The sequence below is a fragment of the Trachurus japonicus genome, chromosome 8 (genome assembly GCF_045865225.1).
Source record: "Trachurus japonicus isolate A0001 chromosome 8, Traja_1.0".
Classification (NCBI taxonomy): Eukaryota; Metazoa; Chordata; class Actinopteri; order Carangiformes; family Carangidae; genus Trachurus; species Trachurus japonicus.
The window spans coordinates 30,405,303-30,411,302 of NC_140914.1; the positions used below are offsets into that span (position 1 = coordinate 30,405,303).

General features: G+C 44.4%; 1 protein-coding gene across 1 annotated transcript in view; it reads right to left on the reverse strand.

The window, feature by feature from the left end:
• Positions 1 to 5,161, reverse strand: part of fbxl16 (F-box and leucine-rich repeat protein 16) — a 47,807-nt gene extending 42,646 nt beyond the window's left edge. The window contains exon 1 of the mRNA XM_085785155.1: positions 4,763 to 5,161. The gene's annotated coding sequence lies outside the window, so the exon portion shown is untranslated. The remainder of the gene's footprint in view (positions 1 to 4,762) is intronic.
• Positions 5,162 to 6,000: the final 839 nt, after the last annotated feature.

Sequence of the window (6,000 nt, forward strand, 5' to 3'; positions counted from 1 at the left end):
TTGCTGAAAAAAAAACAGAGTTTCCACAACAGTTATCAACTACATCCTCAGTTTCACACACAGTTCAGACATGTCTGATCTGCTCTGAGCTTTGAAGCCTTAAAACCAAACACTGATTAAACTTAGCAAAAGTTCAGTCAGAAAGGTTAACTCCCTGCACATGGCATCAGAGTCATAAGAAGCGTTTCCTGCTGTCTCTAAGAGCCACCAGCTCATTCTGGTCTTCATCCAATCCACTTGTGATCTGTCAAATCTTAAAAGTCTTTCTCTGTCGTTGGAGATGTGGTGACCACAGATGCCTGTTAAACCATCCAATCAGATGTTCCCATCCTTGAGCTCCAACTCTCATCACCACCACCACCACCACCAGTCTCCTATGCATGGACCTTTAACCTATGGACCACTTTTACATGGTGCAGGGCCGTTGTATAGGACAGAAAGGTGATGATAACTCTAGGCGCCCAACACTGAGTAGGGCCCACAAAAAACCCCAGTAGTCTAATCTTTGTATGACTGAATTATTCTGCTTAGACCCTGACTAATACTCATAGTAATGCTGCATTAGCATCAAAACAAAGTAGGCTAAATAAAAAATGATAATACATACGTAGTCTAAGAAAAAAAGTGGAAAAGTCAGGGGCCCACTTTAGTATTCTTTCAGGGGGCCCAGAAGTCCTAGCAACGGCCCTGCATGGTGGTCCACTTCCTCCTAACATCTAAGTGCCAATCTCTATTCTTTCTGTTCACAGTGAATTCCATTTTACTTCAAACTTTTCATACTAATTTGTTCCTTTGTTTTCGCTGGACACCAAAATTTGATTAAAGACTCAAATATCAAGACATCTGAAGGCAAACAGTGGTTTCAAAACCAAAACATGAGTAAACTTTGAATCACTTTGAATCATGGATGGATGGATCGAAATAAACTTGATCTGAAAATGACATCTCCAAACATTTTCATCACTATCCACAAGTTTCCGAACGTCATCTATGGGCAAACCCGGTAGCCGGTTTTGCCGGTTTGGTGGAATTGTACGGTTACGTTTCCATGGTTTTCAGTCGTTGTCATAGTTGCGGTAAATGCATGGATCTATTAACGCTGGCTTTTAACACGGATGTCAATTTGTGTGATATCCACTGTTAAAAGCTGGTGTGATGATCCATGCGTTTTACAGATTTTCATTGGAAAAAAAAAAAAAAAAATCCATGCATTTACCGCGACTACTGAAACCATGGAAACGTAAACATAAAATTCCACCGGAAGAGCAAAACAGGCTACGTTTTTGACGTTCGGAAAAAGGTGGATTGCATGGGTGTGGTTCTCGTAGTAGAATGTTGTGTCCCATCACATTAAGATAGAAGATTAGATTTTCCCTGAGGGCTTCATGGAGGAACTTTGGGAAAACAACAGTTGTTGCAGAGTATGGAGATAACTAGAGCCATCTAGAATGTTGTACACTTCACTGGGCACATATGGGATTTTCAGCTGCATATATTTATTTAATGTTGTTAGAATTAATCTATTTATTTTAGGGCTAGCCTCTGTGCAGTGACTTGGGGGTTGAGCAATGTTTTATTCCTTATGTCACTGACATGACTTACGGCCTTGTAGCTCAATGACATGAGCAGCTCCCTTTGACTGGTCCCCAGTGTTTTGTGGTGACTGGTGCTCAGATCCTGTAAATGACACAACAGCACAGACTTACTGAGTGTCACATGCATCTTTTGCCTGATGATCTTGGAATACATTCAGATCATAATCGCACAATTATGTGTTCAATTTGACCCCCATCATCAGTGTGATATGAGACTCATTCTGGACTTCCCCAATAACTACTTTATTTCTGATGGTTCCTTTCTGCCAATGCCTTTACCTGTTTATCATCATTAAGAAATTCTACATAAGTGGATTACAAGAATTACAAGATTTTTTATTTGTCATTTCTTATGCACCAATGTACATAAAATATGAAATATTGTTCCCCAAACAAGTACCAGTACCACAGTAATTGTCAATGGGATAGTTCAACATTTTGGCAAATTGGCCCATTGCCATAATTCCTATAGTTTTAAGAGTAGGTTCGTTACCCTTAATTGTCAGTGCAAGCTGTTTTTAGAACGGCAGAGCAGAGCCGCGAGCTGCTCAGAGACAATCCAACAACTCTAAAACGCTCTGGTGGACAAGTTGTGAGCTGCACATTCACCACGCTATGAGATTAATAACGAAACATTACGAGACAGAATTGTTTTCGAGGCAAATGCAGAGACCGCTTGCCAAAAAACTGCCCCCGACGGGAACGCACATCAGCGGTATTGCATGAATTTACATCGAAAACAACTCAGTCTCGTAATGTTCTGTTATTATCTCATAGCGTGGTGAATGTGCAGGTCACAACTTGTCCACCAGAGTGTTTTGGAGTTGTTGGATTGTGTATTTGATGAGTTTGATGAGGGAAACCATGAGCCTACCCTACATAGCATAACTCTGAGCAGCTCGCAGCTCTGCTCTGCCATTCTAAAAACAGCTTGCACTGACAATTAAAGGTAACGAACCTACTCCTAACACTGTAGGGATTATGGCAATGGCCCAATTTGCCAAAATGTTGAACTATCTCTTTAACAATCTCTGCTCAAGATGACTTCAAATTCAACTACAACTTTATTTATGTCTCAAGGGACAATTCGTTTTGCAGCAAGACAGGAACAGACACATACCCAAGTACGTACAGAGATGGTGGTCAGCCATACGAAGAGACCGAACCGCAAATCAAGGACAATGAATGACAATAAGAAGATGAGAACTGTCCCTTTACATTAATACAACATTAACTTAATGGAGGGCATCGTTTGTTTGAGTCCCTATGTCACCTTCTTCCTGCCAAGACAAGTGGACAGTACCTGGTCCAACCTACACCTGGCCACTGACAGTATCAACATGGCTGCTTAGGAAAGTCTTCACTGTTTCTCCGACATCTTTTTCATACATTCTTCACCAAATCTCACTCCAGTCACTGAGGCAGTCGTTTCTATGCTACCAGAAAAGTTTGGTCTCAAGGGGACAAACTACTTTCACAATATCAGCATTCAACATTTCCTCTGGATCTCTGCAGGGAGCTGGTTCTGGTTCTGGGCTCCTAGTCGATGCAACAGGCCACAGCGTCTTTTGTTTTTAGCTCCTATGCTAAGATAAATAGTGTCGGCCTCATACAGAAACTTTACTGACCAAAGACTGTTTGTTAGTTATCTTCCAACACAAACTTTTTTTTTTTTGCTCTTATGGCCTCTTTCAGTCACCTTAGTTGTTACACAGCCTATGGATCAGTTGCCATCTTGGATCTACCTTCCTCATGTGGGAGCTTTGTCAAGTGTGTTGATGTCATAGTGATGTCGTCAAGGTTATCTCAGTGTACAGAGATAGTTACATTAAGGGGACTGTAGCAGCCCCCCCACTCCACTCCACTCCCCACAAACAATTGCAGGGGCGTTTCTAGACACTCTGGAGGCCCCAGGCAAGAGGTAACTTGGAGGGCCCCCACCCCTAACCGGGACCACAAACATTAACTGTTAATGAATCCAAAAATCCCAAACTATTGATGATTCAATTCTGCATACTATGCCAACTCAGTCTCAAAACGTACCTTGGCTACGTTGATCCAAAGTGCAAAGTTTACAATAACAGCTCTTAAATCGTATGACGATTACATTTTTACTGACTATTTTTTTGGTACTGTTTTGCGTCCAAGTCACGTGACTCTCAAGTTTCCGGCCATGAGAACAAAAAACAGCAAATATTTCTATAATTTTTAGTGGAAAAATCTATATTTTGATGTAGTTTCTGCATAAAAATGCCCTTTGATTACATTTCTAGCGAGAAATGTATATTTTATTTTCATAATAATTGCTCAGTGAATGTACATAATCATTCGCTTGCTTGTTGTTTTCTCAGATCCAGCCAGAATAATTAGAAACAGCAGTGTTTTCTGCTGTCGCTAGGTGGTTACATTTTTATATATGATACTGGGTTGACTATGCACAACATTCGATGTACACAGCCAGTGACAACATCAGGTTGTCACCGATAATGTCAGCCGCCCCTGGGGGCCCCCCTTCCAGCTCAGGGCCCTTGGCAATTGCCTGGACTGCCTGCCCTGTTGCAACGCCTCTGATCACTGGACACAAACACTGGTATTGGGTGGATGTAAAAGTTCCAAACACACTGATGATTGATTGCTTAATAAAACGGACCTATAAGGCTCCAGTCGTTAAGTGAACCATCAGAGGGAACGGGAGGCTGAGAACAGTGACAGGGCATCGGGATGGAGCCGCTGCTGCTGCTGCTGCTGCTGCTGCTGCTGCACAGATGAGAAGGGAAGAGGTTGCGTCACTGACAGACGCTGGCGTCATTGTGTTTGTTAATAATACGCAGCTCGATGCGGCTGATCAGCGCCGTCTCCCACAGGCCGCACCGCGCACACAAAGAGCCCCGGAACAAAACCCAGCAGCAAGCGTAGCCGTGCACACCCGAACCCGCACCACCACCACCGTCCCCCCCCCCCCCCGATCCCTCCGCAGTCTCCTCCGCCTCGGCGGAGCGGAGGAGCCGCCGCAGTGTGGATGCTGCTGCTGCTGCTGCTGCTGCCATAACCCAACAAGCCGTCATCCATCACAAGCACAGACACACTGCACGATCACACACATACACACACACTGCGCCCATGGACACAGCCTCCGCGCCCGGCCTGTTTTTCGCAGCATCTCTTACCTCTCAGATGAAAATGGGGCTCGGGCATTAATCCATGATCAGAGCTGCTGCTGCTGCTGCCGTCGCTGCCTCTCGATCACGTTTCTCTCAATGTTGCGGCGCAGAGAGGGTTGAAATAAATAAATATTCGGAGGCTGCCCTGCCCGTTATGTCCTATCGGGAGGCGAGAGATGCGCCTACCGAGTCCATACATACACGAAGAGCGGCCGGGTCCAGAACCAGAATCAAATCCAGTTTCAAGGGGAGAACCGGTACACGACCTGCTTCCCGAAAAACCCCCTCCCCTCTTTAGATTGCGGGCTCAACAGCCTTCTCTGTTGTGTTTTCTGTCGACTCGTCCTCCTTCACAACAGAGTGGCCCTCTCTGTCTCGTAATTTCTCCTCCACACACACACACACGCTCGCACAAGCATACACGCGCACGCAGCGCGGAGCAGCTCCTCTCATTTAAAGAGATAGGAGGAGGCAGCTGGAGCAGCTGAGCTCAGTCTGTCTGCTTCTTATGTAACCTGAGCTGTAGCTCTGCTCTGCTCTGCAGCCGGACACAGGTAACCGCCTCACCTGTGTGGCTGCAGCTCGGCCTGCAGGACGATGGATGCTGGAGGCGGGGGCGTGGAGGAGGGGGTCATAGTGTCTTCAATGTATATTTTTTTTCTATTGAGCAACTGAAAATACAAACTCTGAAAGAGGATAACAATAATAGTAATACAGATGAAAATTGAGTATGGTAGTGCAAAAACATAGCATTAGGGGATTCATGAAGCAAAAACAAAACAAAAAAAAGATAGATTTTATCAGGCAGCAAAAAAAAAAAAGTTATAGACTAATTTAAAACAGCAGAAGAAGGGCAAAGTTCAGGTTTAATTTCTTGGCATATTTGCTCTTTATCTTTTTAAAGGTATATTGAATTCCCCCCATCTAGCGGTGCGGATGCATATCAGAACACATTCTTGATGTTGCATTCACGTGAAATCGGGCAGACGTCAGACAGACATTAGGCTCGTTCGAGATGAACTGCGCCTCGTCTGGACGGTCGGCGAGAGCAGGCGGCAGCAGCAGGGGGTGGTGACAGAAAGCTGCAGTCAAGTCGGACAGTTTCCAGCCGCCGTCAATACAAACAGGAAGTCACCAAAGTATATATTTCTTATGCTGTACTGCAATTGTCCAATAAATAACCAATATATTTCTCAGGATATAAGTTTGATTCAGTGTGAATATTTTTTTAAGCAGTAGGCCTA